Source organism: Ceratotherium simum, chromosome 1 (assembly GCF_057802395.1).
Source record: "Ceratotherium simum simum isolate JZ-2026a chromosome 1, ASM5780239v1, whole genome shotgun sequence".
Classification (NCBI taxonomy): domain Eukaryota; kingdom Metazoa; phylum Chordata; class Mammalia; order Perissodactyla; family Rhinocerotidae; genus Ceratotherium; species Ceratotherium simum.
The window spans coordinates 80,149,751-80,167,967 of NC_141900.1; the positions used below are offsets into that span (position 1 = coordinate 80,149,751).

General features: G+C 35.9%; 1 protein-coding gene across 6 annotated transcripts in view; it reads right to left on the bottom strand.

Annotated features, from left to right (window-relative positions):
• CADPS2 (calcium dependent secretion activator 2) overlaps positions 1–18,217 on the bottom strand; it is a 496,283-nt gene that overhangs the window by 157,060 nt on the left and 321,006 nt on the right. The window lies entirely within an intron of this gene.

An 18,217-nucleotide genomic window follows, 5' to 3' on the forward strand; every position in this document is an offset into this window, starting at 1 on the left:
CAAAACCTAGCTCAGAGATTAAAGCACTTTTCATTTGTCAGCTTACAGTTAGGCCTGCAGTAAAAGAAGCCTGTTTATTTAACCCAATGATTCTCAAACTTATTTTCTTGTGCTGAAGTCTCACTGGGCTAGAACCACAGCTGCCAACAGCTCTGCAGTCACCTTCCTGACTGTTCCAGCTTAGGTCATAAGGCCATATTTGGACCAATCACTGTGGCCAAGGGGCAAAAGTACCATTATTGGCCCAGTTTGGGTCAAGAGCTCACATCTGCGGTAAAGAATGTTGAATGCTACAATAGGCAGGCCCTTAGAAGTTCCCCCAAAACAGAGGAGGAGGTGCTGTTCCCAGCAGGAGAAAAGAATGTTTGGTGGATTAATAAATATCTAAACTGTAAAATATCCTACAACACAGGATACCATAGAAAACAGTTTGGTTAACGTGAATTATTTCCCTTTTCCACATTTAAACATGAAATGAAACTAAGGAAACATAATGTCTTTCAATAGACAAAAATTACTTAAAGAGAACTCAAAAAGGAGCTAATTACTAAAGAAAAAAATGATTACATGGACTACATTAATATTAAGAAATTCTCCTCATTAAAGGACACCACGAAGAAAGTAAAAAGGCAAAGCCACAGACTCAGAGAAGATGTATGCAAAATACATACTCAGCAAAGAAATAATATCCATACGGGGTGATAGATAAGATCAAACACTGAAGTTAACTGGAGAAGAGGAAATTCTGCTTCAAGACTGCAGCACCAACTCCTGAGTTTCCAGCCTGCTGGCCTCTCCGGAGAACTCTGACTGATACCAAAAGCCTCACTATTTGTTATGTATTCCCTTTGCTCCTGTAAATCTCCTTCTAAGAGCTTATCCCAAGGAAACAAATGGACAAGTATTCAAAGATGCTTGTGTAGTGTATTCACTGCAGCAATGTATATAAGAAAAGAATGGAAAAACTAACGGTGGTTTGGTTAAATACATTAATGGCATGACCACACAGTATAATGCTACATACCCAATAAAAGAGAAATGACAAATTTTTTTTTCTGGGCATGGAACTATTTCTAGGACATATTATAACATAAAGAGCAGGTTAAAACCAAAAATGTAGAGTGTGCTTTTTTGGGTAAAGACCATACATACACATACACAACACTATATATACATATCCGTAAACACATACATATCCATACATTCTATATGAATAGAAAGATATACTAAAATGTTTATAATGACTATTATTGGGTGGTACAATTATAGGTTATTTTAAATTAATTTTTCAGTGTTTGAGTTTTTGTGTGTGTGTGTGTGAGGAAGATTATCCTTGAGCTAACATCTGTTGTCAATCCTCCTCTTTTTGCTGAGGAAGACTGGCTGTGGGCTAACATCCATGCCCATCCTCCTCTACTTTATATGTGGGACACCTGCCACAGCATGGCTTGATAAGCGACGCGTAGGTCTGCACCAAACCCAGGCCGCTGAGGCAAAACGTGCGAACTTAACCACTATGCCACCGGGCCGGCCCCTATGTGTTTGAGGTTTTTTCCAAAGAATATGAATTACTTTTTAATGAGAAAAAAAGTACAGTAGTGCGCCACATAACAACGTTTTAGTCAACGACGGACCACATATACAACCGTGGTCCCGTAAGATTAGAACCATACAGCCTAGGTATGTAGTAGGTATACCATCTAGGTTTGTGAAGTACACTCTATGATGTTTGCACAATGACGAAATTGCCTAATGATGCATTTCTCAGAATGTCTCTCTATCATTAAGTGATGCATGACTGAACAACTACTTCTGTTTTGGAAAAAAAACATAAAGCCTTGTTTGTGAACAGTGAGGCCAATAACTTGAGACACCTGTGATTCTTGCTGCTCTTGTTTTCCTTTTCTCATCTTACAGGCTGTCAATGAATTTACTTTTTCACCTGCCTATGCCTAAGGCTTACAGATGAAACTCAGTGGCTCCCATAGGGGTTTGTCGTTAGACAAGGCTTCAGTTTCCTTGCGTAAAAAGGTACGATTGTGGGGATTTTTTTTGGGGGGCGGGGTGAGTGGTAAACAATAACATTACACTTGTATTATTTATTCTAAAAAGAAGCTCATTCTCTTAAGGACAATAACTTAGCCGAAAGTCTCACTATTAAGTAATTTAACATAGTTTATCTTAAAAATATTCTGAAATACTTCAAACATTAACAAAAGTACAATATATACTAGCATGTATATATACCTACCATCCAGCTTTGATGAATCATAATTTCTTGTGTGTGTGTTTGTGTATACATATGCTTTAAGTTTTTTTGGACAGATATAATCAATACCTATAATGTATACCACTCAGACCCATTTCCTTTTCTCTCTCCCAGAGGTAATCACCACGCTGAATTTTATGTTTATTATTTCCACGCACGTTTTAAAACTTTTATTACACATAAGTTCTTTCAGGTTCCTGGACCCAATTCTAACGTGTGTGTGTGTGTGTATGAGGGGTATTTCCACTCCAACAAGCAATGCTCCAGACGCCAGCTGGGTGTCCCACAATTTAATTAAATTCTGACACTAGCTACCAAGAGATAGCATTAGGTTCTACGGGTTAAGGGTTCAGTCCTCTAAGACTGCCCCCCACCCACTTTTTGCAAGTCCAGGTTGTTACTTGTGTTTCTGACCAACTGGCTACAGATTGGAGGATCCCACCATCCCCTCCTTGTACTTCAGAGGCCAGTCGCAAGTCTAAGTTATTACCTGTTCTTCTGACAGATTGGCTATGGATCAGAGGTTCCTGGGACCTCTCTCCTTGGGTTTGGTTAATTGCTAGAGTGGCTCACAGAACTCAAGAAACTCATTTACTCACTAGATCACTAGTTTATTATAAAAGGATATAACTCAAGAACAGCCAGATGGAAGAGATACACAGGGTAAAGTATGGGAAAAGGGCGAGGAGCTTCCGTGGTCTTTCCCATCACGCCACTCACCCAAATCTCCATGTGTTTACCAACTTGGAAGCTCTGCAAACCCCTCCTTTTGGGTTTTTATGGAGGCTTCATTACATAGGTATGATTGATTAAATCATTGGCCATGGGCAATTTATTCAACCTCCAGCCCCTCTCCCCTCCCACAAGGTCAGGGAGGGTCGGACTGAAAGTTCCAAACCTCTAATCACAGGGTTGGTCCTCCTGGCAACCAGCCCCCATCCTTAGGTGGGGTTCAAGAGTCACCCCATTAAGATAACAAAAGACATCTTTATCACTCTCCTCAGTCATGCATTGCTTAACTATGGGGATACTTCTGAGAAGTGTGTCCTTAGGCCATTGCCTCCTTGTGCAAACATCGTAGAGCCTACTTACACAAACCTAGATGGTATAGCCTACCACACACCTAGACTATGTGGCACTAATCTTATGGTACCACTATCATATATGTGGTCTGTCGTTGACTAAAATGTCGTTATGCAGCGCATGACTGTACTTAGGAAATTCCAAGGTTTTAGAAGCTCTGTGCCAGAATGGAAATGAAAACCAAATAGACATTTCTTATTATAAATCACAATATCACATAAGTAAATTAATAAAATCAAGTATTTCTTACACATTTTAAAACCTTATATGAATGAATCATACACAATGTTCTGCAACGTTTTTCCCCCCCAGAAGTTCAACGTAGTGTTTAACCATCTTGATACATTTTCTGTTACTTGAGTGGTCACACTTTACCCAATGTCCTAATGATGGCTTTCCGTTTGTTCCACTTGTTGCCCTTACAAATAGTGCCACAGTGGCCATTCTTGCGCACATATTCTTGCCCACGTGTGATAGCTACTCAAGGGCGACATCAAGGAGTGGAATTGCCAGGTTGTAGGGCGTGCGTATCTCCATCTTTACTGGATATTGCCTAACTACTTTCCCGTTTATACATATACCAGTGGTCCACGAGAGCTCCTGATGTTACACATCTTTGCCAAACTCAGTATTTGGAGCCTTTATTTTTAACCAGTTTTGACAGGTGGGAAATGGTACCTTGCTGTTACTTGGGTTTACAATTCCCATTACCAATAGGACTGAGCATTTCCTTGTATTTTTATTAGCCACTTGGGGTTTCCTGATCATTTTGCTCATTTTCTAATGTATTATTAGTCATTCATACCCTTCTCCATAATCAATTTTGCCAGAGGTTTACTTTTTTGAGTGCTTGCAAAGAATATTTTTGTTATCTGTTAATTCTATTGTTTTTGTTTTATATTCCTTAATTTCTATCTTTATTTTTTCTTTCTTTGTAGGGGGTTAACTTTATTCTTTTATAAATTTTTAAATTCATCTACTTAAGCTTATTCATTTTCAGTTGTTATTCACTATTAATATATGCATTTAAGTTTATTCTAAGTTCACATTAGCTTCATCTCACAAGTTATGTGTAGCATTCTCATTAGTGCAGTTCTAAATACTTCTCATTTTCATTATTTCTTTTTTACATATGAGCTATTCATAAATGTGCTTTTAATTTTGGATTCGTGGTTATATTTTTGAGTTTTAAAGCAATTCCACTATGATCAGAATGATTCAGAATTTTGGTATTTTTCTGCTCTGTTGCCTAGTGCATGACTAGTCTTTATTCATGTTCTCTGTTTGCTTAAAAAGAATGCACCTTTTGCAATTATTGCTCAGTGATTATTTATATCCATTGCATCTAATTTAACTAATGGTACATCTTTCTAATATTTCTTCTCATGCATCAATTAGTGAGAGGTATGTTAAAATCGCTCACCAAGCGGTCCATATGTGAATTCTTCATACAATTCTTTCCAACGTTGCTTTATATTTTTTGAAGATCCATAATCTTACATACATGTGCCTAGGATTGTTATATCTTTCTAGGACTAGTCTATGTTGCTGGTAAATTGTTTTGTTTATTTATGTAGTGGCTTTTTTTTTATCCCTAATACTGTTTTCTGCCTTGAAGTCTGTTTTGCTGGATATGCACAAAGCTATACAAGCTTTGTTTTGATTAGTGTGTGCCTAGAAATGTTTTTTCATCTATTCATTCTCAATTATTTTGTTTTATTTTAAATTCCTATAAGAATACATAATTGGATTTTTTAAAGCCCTGAAAATCTAGTCTTTTAACAGAAAAGATCATTTATATTTGGCAATATATTTGGACTTATTTCTATCATTTTATTTTGCTCTTTTTATAATGCCTCTTTTTCTCTTATTCCGTCTCTATTAAAAGTTAACAAAATTTCCTCTTTCCTCCGATAGTGCAGCAACTATACATTCGGTTTTTATTATTTTAGTGATTATTCTCTAAAATCCTGTTTTGTTTTTTAACTTGTCTCCTCCTGAATACAGGAACCTTTGAGTGCTTTGTTCTCATCACCAGCTCCCATCTTATCTTAGTTGGCTATATAGTATTTCAGACTAGTAATCCTTCAGCACTCTGAAGATATTCCATTGTCAGAAGGCTTATCTATGTTGAAAAGTCTGATGAAAGTCCAATTGTGGTTCCCTTGTAGTTAATTTGCCTTTTCTCTCTGGTTTCTCTTAAATGTTCTCTTCATCTTTGTTATCCTGTAGCTTCACCGTGAAAGTTCTAGGAATTTTATGTTTATCCTGGTTAATATTTGTTATATTTCTTGCATCTGATAATTCATGACTTGTATTAATTTTAGAATCTTGTTCATTATCTTCTCAAACGTTGACTCTGTCCCATTTTTCCTTTATTCTGTTTTTCTTCATAGTCTATCAAAAGTATCTTGGAACTTTAGATTCTGTCGTCCATATCTTTTAACTTTTTTTACATAGTTTATGTTTCTTCATTTCTCCATGCTGAGTTCTGAGTAATTTATTCAGATTATATCTAATATTCTATCATTAATTACATCACTAATTTTCTCTTCAGATGTGTCTAACCTGTTTAACTTGTCCAATAAGGTTGTAATTTCAATGACTGTTTTAAATTTTCAGTAGTAGCTCTGCACAGTCCCATTTCAAATCTGCTTGTTCATTTTTCATAGTGTTCTTTTTTTGTTTTGTTCTTTCCTTATACTTTCGAACCTACTCATAAATTTCGTCACCTTAAATACAATTATTTTATAGTTTGTATACGTGGTAATTCTGTTACTGGAATTCCAGGGGTGTAAATAATTGGTTTGTTTTTTAATTTTTTTATTATGAGCTCATCTTCAGCACAGTTTTATCTGTGGATATCTTAAAAGCCTAGGTTAAGGGCTCAACTATCCAAAAAAAATTTCTTTAAATGCCAGATGCCCCAAATATATCACCCATCCAGAGGACTTTTTTTTTTTTTTATTGCAGTAACATTGATTTATAACATTACATAAATTTCGGGCATACATCATTCTATTTTGATTTCTGTGTAGACTACATCATGTTCACCACCCAAAGACTAATTACAGTCCATCACCATACACATGTGCCTAATCACTCCTTTCGCCCTCCTCTCTCCTGGCTTTCCCTTTGGTAACCACCAGATGCACTTTTTATGTTAATTTCTTAACTTGGGTGTTTCCCTTATATTTGGATAAAATAAATTAGAACTTCAACATTCTCTGAGTCTAGGCTAATAGTTACAAATTCTCATTTACTCCACATTCAGAGACAAGGCCAAACACAAATTTACCAGCCTGAGGGCGGGTTTTTTCTAGTCCACCATTTCCTGAGACCTAGCTTTTTTTTTTTTTTTTTTGGTGAGGGAGACCAGCCCTGAGCTAACATCCGATGCCAATCCTCCTTTTTGCTGAGGAAGATTGGCCCTGGGCTAACATCCGTGCCCATCTTCCTCTACTTCATGTGGGACGCTGTCATAGCATGGCCTGACACGTGTGCCCGTGGGGATCCCAACCTGCGAACCCTGGGCCGCCGAAACGGAGTGCTATCACTTAACCGCTACGCCACCGGGCTGGCCCAAGACCTACCTCTTTTAAGTTCTTTATGAGATGATCTCTGATCAAAATGCCCACTTTGACAATGTCTCAGAGTACGTATTCTTTTTCTGAGTGAACAATGAAATCCCAAGCCCCTACATATCAACATCAATACCCCTCATCCCATACTCCAGCCCAGTGCAGTTACAATGTCAATGCACAAGCTTCACTATTTGGTCCCTGGGGTTTTCCTTTCCTCTTGCAGTTCAGCTATGCATTTTAAAAGATGTGCATTATATTTTAACCAGCATTTCTAGGTGTTTGCCATAAAAGAATTCTTAGCATTACCTTTATAGGACTAGCCAAGACCACCAATTAAATCCTTTGGCTAATCCTTCAATTCTAATTTTGTTTTATGGAGTTTCTGAATAATAGGTCTAGGTTTTATATGTATAAGAGAGACTATACATATCCTTTTCATTACATTCCAGAAAAAATAAACCTATGATGGGGTTAGTATATAAAACCCAAACATATGCTCAAATTTATCTTATAATTAAAATATAATTATTAGACATCAGGGGACTATTACAAAGTAATACTTTTGTGATCAATTATTAAAATAAAAATATATTGAGCATATAATTCATAAGTTTCTCATTTCATTCTTTCATTTGGAAGAGTTTTAAAAACCTGCTAAAAGAAAGTCTGCTGACACATCACCCACAAATAATCTGGAGCCTGCTGGGAGAGAGATGAACAGCACAGGAAGGTTTGCCTTCCTTGTATGTCTTATAAAAATCTCCATCAATTACTAGCTGGAATATATAGCTACCACTGTGTTTGGAGCTCCAGAGAGACTATCCAACAAGACTCGCCACTTTTATTCATGTCTTCACCTGAACTCCCAAGCAGGAAAATATCACCTTCACCTTTAAAATTCCACTTTCTATCTATTTCTTAATTTGGTAAAACCCTACTCCTCCAAGACCTGTACAGACTTGTCCCCTTTCCCTTTCTAACTGCATCTCCTTGTGTGTTGTCTCCCACAGTTTCTGGCATACAGTCCCTGCCTTTTGATTTCTCCATGAAGTTCAACTTATTTCAATTTGATAAATACTCTGTTCAGCCATATTTGAAAATTATTGTTGAAAGTACAAATCACACACTTATCTTGTCAAAAAGAAAAAAAAACACATGACTAGTCTAGCAGCCCAAATTACCCAACTTGTACTCTTAAATGAATCCTCCTCCACTTGCCATACACGTAATATTTGATTTTTTAAAATGTGAAACACTCCACGTAACATGTTCAAGAAACAATAAACACGAGGCCAAATTCATTCATCCAACTAGTCTGTCTTGAACCCCCACTACGGTTACAAGAGCCTTGGAGGAACCAAGTCTTACTCTTTCAGGATACACAGATAGCTATGATGCAATCAATCATAGCCATAAGAAAGACATCCAAATGCTAAGAAAAATCAGGAAAAACAAAATGAAACAATGAACCAAAAAATAACTTGGGAAACAATTAATTACGGATTATTCACATTAAAAAAAATTCTTACCTTCTCAAAAACATCTGAATATGTCAGTAGTGAGATCTTTCTAATGTATTTTTGTGTGTGTGTGAGGAAGATTAGCCCTGAGCTAAGATCTGTTGCCAATCCTCCTTTTGCTGAGGAAGATTGGCCCTGGGCTAACATCCGTGCCCATCTTCCTCTACTTTATATGGGACGCCGCCACAGCATGGCTTGATAAGCGGTGTGTGGGTCTGCACCCAGGATCCAAATCTGTGAACCCCGGGCCGCAGAAGCAGAGCACTTGAACTTAACCACTACGCCACTGGGCCACCCCATCTATATTTTACATATTTTTACTTAGAGAAAGTGGTAAACCCAAAATATTGGAAGGTATTGCAAATTGAAAACTGATCAGAAAAAATGGTAAGCAGTTTTGGAATTGTAATGAAACATAATAAAATGTATAACTTCATTCCAAATCTTATTTACTTATACATAAGATACATATTATATAATAGTATACCTGGAATTGATAAGGTACATATTATATAATAGTATACCTGGAATTGGATTTCTCAATATTATAGGTTTACGTTCTGATGGTATTGTCTTACAAGGTATTTAGTTACTCAGTAAAAATTAACCAATTGAATAAAACATTGTTACATTTGATAGAATTATAGATTTTCATTATTTGGTGAGGATTTAAAGAGAATAGATTTGGAAACTAGAGACTATCATATCTAGAAGATTCAAGTCTTACTAAATCACGAATACTTAAATGCAGAGCTAAGCTTTGCTGAAAAGAAAACAGACTATTCTTTGAAACATACTGGTATTGAGAGATGAGGTCAATGATCTCAAATCTCAACTCCAGAGTTCACACACGAGGAAACTGACTTTCCCAAGGTCACCCAGAAGGAAATGGTCATCTTGAGGAGAGAACACAAGTCTCCTCAATCCAGTTAGGTATTTCTCCAATATACCATGTTATTTTATAATTCACATTCTAAAATTTAAAAACAACTGAATTCCCAAGTAATAAGCCAATTACCTCTTAATTCCTGGCAAAGTTATTACTTAAGATAGCCAAAAGATATATAGATATCTATAAGAATCTATAACCAAAGACTAAGACTACTAAGGGCACGGGAGAGAAAGAAAAGTGAATTGAATAGCAAATAACTTGAGGCATTACTGCTTTAACATTTATCTTCTCTCAGGTACATATTTAATAAATCATTTGTTCTATAGTAATTGTTGATTATATCTTTAATCAACATAAAATTATCATCCTTTCACGTGTTTAATACTTCCCTTAAGTTTTACTTGCTCTGAATTTAACATTGTCGTCCCATTTTTCTCTTTGTGTTTTTGCCTTTTGTTTGTGGTATGTCTCTTATAATCACTATACATATGGATTTTGGTTTTTATCCCATTCTGAGACTCTAACTGCTAATAGGTCCATTTAAGTATTTTCAGTAAAAATTGATATATTTTGTCTTTTTTTTTTTGCTGTCTTTTGTTATATGGCTACTAAGTTTTCTTGGCATCCTATTTTTATTCCATACTAGCTACTTTTAAAGATGTCAAAGACACAGTTGACCCCATATTTCCTGTATTTATTGAAAAACAAAATCATTTTTCACACTATTTCTTATGTAACTTGAGAAATATAGCCTGTTTCTATTGCTCCATTATCGTTGACAAAATCTGGAGTTTAGGTTTCACATTTTATTATAATTACTTAATTACTTCAAACGTCTATGACTTATTTTAGGATTTTTCATGTTTAAGTCAAAACATTTTATAACAGTAATTTAGATCTAGCTATATTTTTTATCATTACTCTTGATAAATCATACTCTTTTATACTCTTGATATCATACTCTTTTACATTTTGCTTCATATTTCTGAGATACTCTACTCATTCATCTCTTAAATATCAGCTCTCCCTTTAAATATTTTCAGGATGGTGAATTGTGTATTTGCTGAATCTCTACCCATATGAGAATATCTTTCCGGTGCTTTTATCCATGAACTTTGTGGATGTGTCCTAAATTCTCAAGTCACACAATTTCCCATCAATTCTCTGTAGATATAACTCTATTGACTTCTGTAGTTGAGATGTCTGAGGCAACATACATATTTTTAATTGGAAAAATATTTTGGAAGAAATGCTTGGATGAAATCTCTTCTCACTAAATTTATTTGCAGACTAATTGCTTTTAAATATCAGAAATTTTTTTTTACTTTTATTGTAAATTTTATTGCTACTTCTGCTGTTTATCTGTTTTCTCCTCTTCTCTTCTCACTTAAATAAGTAGACTTTGTTATACTGGATATTTGTTTTCTTAATATTTGTCACATGAGCAGAGTTTCATTTCAGACTTTCTCTCGTCTTCTACATTACAGATTTCATTTTATATAGTGTTCATTCTGTATATCATTGCCTAAAATTTGTTTTTAGTTTTACTGCCTTATTTCTGTCAGATATGTCATTAATCTCAGCTTACTCTCATCTCATTTTCCTAAACTTTTCAATTGAGTCCATGTTTCTTATAAATTATTTAAAACATAAAATCAATATATTTGATTTTAATATTATAGAATCTCTCCATAGGTTTCCATTAGTCCCTTCCCCCTTTTATCTATCCTTGAACAGACAGAGATCTTTCAAGGTCTGAAATTTGCCAAATGACAGGAAATCCTTATCGATTCCCCTCCGTCTCCCACTAGAGTAAGGACACCATTTACCTCTTCAGTCTTAAGCCGGAGAGCAAGTAAAATGAACAGCTCTCTCCAACCCACTTTTCATTTTATAGCAGGCATTTATGGAGTGAGGTCTGGATAGGAATTCTTCCTGCTGCAATTGTGTGGCTCTCTACACTCAGTGGCAACACAAGATATTTTGAAACTTAGGTGATTTGCTCATTTTTTTTGCTTTCATCAAAATTACGGAAGGACCTATTTAGCCATAAAATGACAGAATACTAAAAATAATTTTTATGATATATCACTATGTGCTTGGGGCATCTAATGCAGGAGTTAAAAAAACATTTGAGAAACTGAGTGATACTACTGTGACAAAACTTCTGTTTCTATCTACTGATTTAGATGAGCCAGGCTTCTCCATGCTTACATCTCTAAAATCACATGAACAAAAGAGAAATTAATGTGAAACCTTTTCTCACTCTAATAATATTTACAGACAAACTGGGAAAGGAAGCCATATCCAGCTCATTAAGATAGCATTTCCAATAAAATTTAACTATGTTTAATTACTTTTCTTCTAAATTTGTCATATATTTACATGCTTTTACCAGTTGTGTGCCACTCATAATTGCAATTATACTTCGATATAAAAGAAATTTTTAATATTTAAAGCCCTTTGTTTACAGGAGTTGTTTTCCTTTTCACTTCTATTTTTCTTTAGATGACCTAGTTTGACTTGGTTTGTTCAAACAGAGGGACAAGAGGAAATAAATCTGGGTGTTTAGCATAAAAAGAGCAAATGATAAAGCTATTTTTAGAGAAAGGGGCTTTTTGTCTTTCCTATGTTATTCTTCATGTCTGTTTGATATCTCTGTTTCTTGGTTATCTTTATTCATTCGGTTTAAACAACAATAATTTATTGTCTCAAAGTTCTGGAGGCTAGAAGTTTAAAACTAAGGTGTTGGCAGGGTTGGTTCTTCTTCTCAGGCTGTGAGGGACAATCTGTTCCTTGCCTTTCATCTCGCTTCTGGTGGTTTTGTGACAGTTTAGGAATTCCTTGGCTTGTAGGAGCATCATCTCTGTCTATGCCTTCATCTTCACGTGTCATTCTCCCTATATGCATGTCCCCAAATTCCCTCCTTTTTTATAAGGACACTAGTAATACTGGATTAATGGCTCACCCTTCTCCAGTATGACCTCATCTTCATTACATCTACAACACCATTTCCAAACCAGGTTACATTCTGAGGTACTCGGGGTTATGACTTCAACATAAGAGTGTTTTTTGTTGTTTTAATTCCAATTTTGTAGGCTTTTTTTAATTGCAGAGAAGCATGACAGAGTGATTAAGAATATTTTGAAGCATAGCATAATACTTATTTCCTAAGAATAAAATTCTGTTTGGGAAGACTCATGGAAACAAGAATTCAAGGAGAAAAAGCGAACATACGATTTGCAATGGTTACAGGTAGATACAAAATCACAACAGTATTTAGATTCTATTGGGCATGTGTATGATTCATTTAATGTTTTTTTTTCTTTTTAGAAATTGCATCTATTGCAACTGGTTTAAATTTATGATGAAAAGTTTACAATGATCTATAATTGTATAAAATTATTTTAGGGGACATATTAGCAAAATAGTTTGAAGACTGATGTGAGCGCTCCTTCCTATCTGGTCTTTTAAGAAGACATATCTGGTCCTATCTTGATATCTTTTGGAGATCTGGGAATTAGTCTTTCATCGCTTACTAGTCAGAACAGTAAATAACTGAATTTAGTTTCAAGTGCATTTACAATTTTCATATCTTCCTCCGTGTTCTTATTGGTATTTTTTCCCCTCTCTTTTACCGAACAAATATTTATTGAGCTTCTTCAGCCAATTTTTCTAGGCCTTGAGAATACAACAATGTCCCCAGCAGCAGAATCAGAAAAAAAATTAGACGAAACACTATCACACCATGAGAATGGAGAAGACTAAATTACAAATAAAGAGATATCTAAAACAATTTTGGGTGGTGAGTTGTTTTGAAGACAAATAAAGCAGAGTGAAGAAAATTACATTGAAGGTGGTCTATCTTCAATAATGTGGCCAGAAAACAGCTCTCCGAAGACGATCACATTAAGGTATTTCAATTGGAAGTGAAGGGGGATAAGCCAGGTTTAACAAATGAGTCTGCCATTTCAAATGCAAGTCCCACTTTCATTTCCCCCTCAATTACTTATCCTTATTCTTTCCAACTTATCTTTGACAAGACCTTGGGCAAGTCACTTTAACCCTTATATACCTCAGTTTGATTTTCTGTAAAACAGAGACAACAATAACGTACGGTACACGGTTTTGAGAGAATTAGAGAACTGACATAGAGTACCTAGCACAATGCTTGTCTGGTATGCAGTGGTCTCCCAATAAATCAAACGCAGTTGTCCGGGAACCATCATCCTTCTCTCACTATTCTTTTGTGTCTTCCAACAGTCATTTCGTTTTGGGTTAGAGATGCAGTTTGTTGCCATAACACAGTGAAGCCACCTGACTGATTTGGCGATTGAACTGATTTTCGGGCCATATGCCTCCATGCTGTGAATGACTTGCGACTGCTGACTTTCTTGTCTCAGCCTTCTGTTTTCCATCCTCACTTAGTTCTCTTTCTCCCCACTCTCACAGATGGTTTCTTTCCGTTATGATTATGATTATGTTGTTGAAGATACTTGTTGAATATGTAAATGAACAAGAAACCAAGGAAGAGAAGAAAAAGTGGAGATGCCCCTAAATGTAGTTTTAGATATTATCCCCTCTATTTCTAATGGGCATTATCTTGAATATATATTTTACTGTATTTAAAATTGTTCTCTTACACAAAAAAGATGATTAATCTCTAAAGCTCTTTGTATAAATTATGTTCACATTCTCATGCATTAAAGAATCCAGACTTGATATGAGTAACTCATCTAAAATGCTAAAAATTTGCTTGCCATTTAAGATCTAGCCTTAAAAACTACCTGTCCAAAGGCTACTTGTTTTTTACATGCAGTGTAAAATGGTTACATCAATGCTGCTTTTAATTTATGTAACTTGAAGTATGGGTCAAGTTACTGTTTTATGCTTTATTTTTGAGTACTGCATTTCTAGCTATCTTTAAATAATACAATTATTTCTTAACATGATAGACACATAAAATTTTAAGTACAAGTTTCAATATCTTGAGAGATACTTAAAAAAACCCCAAGAAACAAAATACCTCCAGCTTTGGAGGAATCTTCTACTTTCTAAAGCCATGGTGATTTAAATGATAAAGTACTAAATACTTGTTTTATTTTGTACTTTTAATAGTTTGTTTAACATCTCAAAAGTCACCCAACAGACCCAGAATCTGTCACAGATAATTGGGCATTGAGTTTTAACGAAGACTACAGATGGGAGAGTAACAGAATACCAATGACTAACAGAGCTGTCACTGACAATCAGGAAATCTGACCCAGGGGACAAATGAAAAAGGTGCAGCTTGGCTTTCGAACACATCGACTCCAGAAGCAACTATCTATGAATACCGTCCCTCTGACTCACTGGTTCCTGGTTCTATTTCTATAAAATGATGCTGCATTTTATATTTCTTTTGTTTCCCCTAGTATCCCTAAGAGCTCTCACTTTTACCCACCTCTTTTGCAAGGTTATACTAGATCACCTTCCTGAGGCAAACCCTACAACGAACCTGCAGTGTAAATTCAGGTGAATCTTTCTGAATAGTGTTAACACCTGCAGCTACTGGTTTTCTAGCCAGTACCCAGATTAAGGATAATCGGGAGAAGTGGCACTCGGAAAGAACTGTCAATATCACTTGGCACTAATAGTTAAAATATGCTGCTGAAAGACAAGCCACAGGGACCAGGGGGTCACCCTGCTCCCTGGGCTCCCAGCTGGAGGCAGTCTTGCAGCCTCTACTCTGCCCCGTCACCACACGCCAGGGAATCAGAGAGAAACAGGTGGTCTGACCTATTCTGATCTAGTATTTGTTTTCACTTATAAGCTTACTTGTGTATTACTAAACAAAGCTCATACTATATACTATATTGCAACTGAAAATCCTTTCAGTGGAAAGACAGAGCAATAATAAACATTCAATATCCTTAACCCAATCCACTCTTAATAACCCCATAAAGAATGGATTTGTTGAGAACTGGGGGATACAAACAGACTTTAATCTGAGGACAGGATTAAATCAGGTTTTGGCATCACTACTTTTGACAGGGCACCTTAAGTTGCTGAGGTCCCACAAGGTATCTGCATCTGGTCTGGGAAACCTCCCATTTTGATTTCAACTGTCAACGTGTTCAACACCTGTCCATGTCCACACGTGTAAGTGCTAACCATGAGTTTTTAGAGACCACAGCATTCAGGTTTTATGTTGTATTCCTCCTGCAGGGATCATGTTAACAGCTGGCAGCTTAGCAACTGCCACCATCTAATTTCAGTAAAGATTAAGGCTTAAAAAATCCTTAGCTGGAAACATTCTTGGCAGAGGGCAAAGGTGCTGCTTGAGTTATTAAAAAAAAAAAAAAAAAAATCCCAGAGCTTAATTTAATCGAGGAAAATGAATATATCTTCAAGATTATGATGGATTTGAGGGGAATATATATTTATTGTCTTGATAAATGGCATAAAAAAGATTTAGGAGTGTATAAATTAGAAAGAGGAAAGGCAGTCTTTTTAAAACAATGCTCAGAGTGATTTGCATATACTCCTTTATTTAACAAATATTTAGTCAGTGTCTACTCACAGTAGATTATAAGAAAGGTAAGGTCCTTATTTTCATAGAGCATATATTCTAGAAGGGGTAAAGAGACAATAAAAAATACATAAAAAAGATAACTTTGACTAGAGATAAATGCTCTGAAAAATATAAAACAGGGTAACGTGACAGGGAGTGAGTTGAGGGGTACTTTAGATTGGGTGGGTAGAAAAGGCCATTTGAGGTGATATTTGACCTGATATATAAATGAGTAGGTAGAACAAGCCAGCCAGCCATGGGAAAATGAAAGCAATAGAATGTTTAGAATTTCTATAGGTTTAGAGGTAGCCAAACAACAACTGGGTGGAAGCAAGGTAGGGGACTTAATTCAAAGGCATATCTGCATAGAAATCACACAAAAAATAAACACATATTTTTATTTGCGGTACCTTTGGAGAGGGCTGGTAACTTGGAGGTGCTAAACTCCAACTCTCGGCACTACAATTAATCTAGGAGCAGAACACTCAAAGGCAAGGTGCTGCTCAGTGAGAGAGGGAGACTTGTAGGAAGGAGAATGGAATAAGGTGGCAATGCTGGTAGGGGTGTTGACGGGGGCCTTTCATTTTCTACCATAATTACTTCTGTACGGTTTGATTTTATCCTACAATGAGCATGTCCTGCGTTTGTAAATTTTAAATCAATTTAGAAAGTAAAGCTGGAGTGCCACTATCCTGTGACTTTCTTGATCTGACAGCAGTATATTCGTTCACTTCATATTACTATAAGCATGCAGTTGACGTCTTAAGACTAAACCTAGACCATTTCATGCAGTTGTGGCATTCTCCAATATGTGACAGCAGCCTGCTGCAGTGGATCTCCATGTGTGCTGAATATTTCAGAAATCAATAGGCTGGGGCAGCCACTTTAAGTTTAAAGCAGACTTTGATGGCATCTCACTAACAGAGTGCTTCTCCTACGTTTGCAGCATGTACGGATCACTCAGTGGCATGGCTGACTGTTTACATCCTGTGCCAACTCAGCTGATGTGTAATTAACATTACGTCTTAAAAGCCTGCTGTTGTTTGCAGCAACTTCAAGTCATGATTCTGTCACATCGACAACAAGCAGTGAACACTTTGATACAGGGCCAAAACAACATCGACGTCGACTTCAGCTTCCGGTGATGTCACGCAGGAAGTGTCCTTCTTGAGCACGGGACTCTTCACGCCATCACTCACTGGCCATTTCTTTAATGTAGTAACACTGTTGTACTTCATGAATTAATGATCCACAGTGATTATTCATATCTGCTTGTCTTCAGATCAACTGTAGCTGTGTGCATCAACTTAATCACAGCATTCTGACAGAGGACATACCAGCTTAGTCTCTAGAGTCTGACAGAACTGGATTTGATCGCTTGACTATACCACATACTAACTGTGAAATTCTGGGTCAATTATACAACCCCTTTGTACATTAATTTTATCTGCACAATGAGGATAATAATACCTACACTCAAACGTATCTCATTCTGAGGAATAAATAAGATAATGTGTTAAAAGTGCCTTACATAAAAGCCTGCCACAATTGCGTAATAAATATTAGATTAAATACAGCAATAATTCTATTAAGAGGAGAGTGCTTCAGGAATTTTTGGATTTATCACAGAATATTCAATACCTGGGGGCATACAGTTAACACAGTTATTTGAACAGGCATTACTGGAATATGGAGTTATGAAATAATTCAGTTTGGTTAAATCATAAAAACAATTTTAAAGCTATTAAATGGTTTTACTGTAATGAACAAAACTGTTAGTGTCATAAGTACTATATACCAATGATATCCTCCAAATCTAACATACTGAATAATCATAAGAAATATGAATAAGAAACATATGTAAGCTTAATTTTGGTAAGATTTCAAAAATATTCTTCAAAATCACTGCTCTTTCAATTTGGCTTGAACCAAAATTTACCTTCATTAAAAAAAATGCAGCCACTTAAAAAACATAAAAATCCATTTAATACTGCAACTCTATTGGCTTCAGAATCTAAATGGGGACCAACAGTAATCTCATGTAGAAGCTAAACACACACTCCAACACTAATAAATGATTTATTTTCCCATTTTCAACTCTGATCTAAATGCTTATAGGAGAGTCCTTGAAAAGTCTTTTCACCTCAGCAGCTCCTCAAGTGTTCACTTTAACAATGACTTTGCAGCTGGCCAAACTTGACTCTCCAATTTTTATGAGTACAAATTCTTGGGCCGATAGCTAGATCTCCGGCTATATTACTCATATAATACACACTCACAAGTGGTGATGAGATTCACATTATCACCAGAGCACCA